The sequence below is a fragment of the Phyllobates terribilis genome, unplaced genomic scaffold (genome assembly GCF_046119375.1).
Source record: "Phyllobates terribilis strain yellow unplaced genomic scaffold, ASM4611937v1 Scaffold_1621__1_contigs__length_244372, whole genome shotgun sequence".
In the NCBI taxonomy this organism is placed as follows: Eukaryota; Metazoa; Chordata; class Amphibia; order Anura; family Dendrobatidae; genus Phyllobates; species Phyllobates terribilis.
Window position 1 is genome coordinate 241,870 of NW_027364381.1, and position 1,539 is coordinate 243,408.

The window sequence follows — 1,539 nt, forward strand, 5'->3', positions numbered from 1 at the left end:
TGAGCGTCAGGCCCAAGCCGAGCGAGAGGCTGCTGAGTGAAAGTGGCAAGATGAGCAGCGGCATCAGCTGAAGCTAGACCGGATTCAGAAGGAGCCATCCACCCTGCAGATCCGTGAGTCCAACATCACTAACAGCTTTAAACCTCATTCGGAGCATTTTCCTGTAATGGAAAAGGATGGAGACTTGGATATATTTCTGCACGGGTTTGAAAAACCCTGCAGATGGTATCAGCTGCCCGCAGACCAGTGGGCAAGGTACCTAACTCCAGGGCTCAGAGGAACAGCTCTGGAGGTGTTTGCTTCTCTCCCTCGAGAGCACGATGGAGACTATGAGGCCATTAAGCAGGCCCTGATTAAAAAAGTACCAGTTGGCTCCGGAGGTTTACCGGAAAAAGTTCAGAGCCCTCCAATGTGGACCACATGATAGTTACAGTGATGTGGTGGATCGACTCAGGACCAGCTGAACAGTGGGTCCGAGGACTGTCAGTCACCACCTTTGAGGACCTGAAGGATCTGATGGTGATGGACCAGTTTCTTTGTTTTTGCCCAGTGGAAGTGCAACAGTTTGTGCTGGACCGGGAGCCAAGGGAGGCCGCCAAGGCAGCCCAGATCGCAGATGCCTATGAGGCCAACTGTACACCAGAGGTGCGGAAGTCAGCCGCCGCCATCTGCAAGAGGGGTAAGCCTACAGCCGCCCCCAGTCTTCCAGCCACCTGGCTCTCAATTGCTTCTGCCCCATCTGCCAGCACCTGGACTGCATTTGACTCCCGTAAGTGCTATACTTGTGACCAAGCAGGTCACCTCAGCTTTGCCTGCCCGGAGAGGAAGAAGATAGATCCCACACCTGAGGCGTCCCTGGGACCCGTTGAAACTCCGGAAGGGAGCGAAACGGCCGTCGTCCTCTCTCTCACTCTCCCGCACACCCTCAGGAACCTCCGTCCGATGCCGCTAGTTAATATGTACTGTGAGTACAAATAAAGGACATCTTTGGAACCATTGGTGAGTGCTACCTTTACTTTGGCTTTTGCACTATTTGATTGTTCACTTGGACATGCACCACCATATATCCAGGAGTTTCACCATATCGAAGGGAAAGTGTATTTAAAGCAGAGGTGGTGCCAGATATCTTCTCTACTATTACGTCACAAATAATTAATTTGATTCCCCAGTTGCAGATTGCAGAATTTCTGGAGCCGAAACGAAATCTGGAATATCTAAAGTTCCATCCATCCGAAAATAACGGGACCTAATGTGACGCACCACTTTTGGAGGGGCTGCGGGCTGGTATTTTTAGGCTGGGAAGGCACCAATAACCAGGGACCTTCCCAGGCTGATAATATCAGCGCTCAGCTGTCTGCTTTACCTTTGCTGGTTACAAAAAATGGGGGGAACCAACATAATTTTTTTCATCTATTTAATCATAAAAGGCTGCCCGATAAGCTCCACAGGGTTCAATTTTACAATATGTCGGAGGGTTGTGCAATATATGTCTATGTCTGTCGCTCTGTCTATATGTCTGTCTGTCTATATACAGTATGT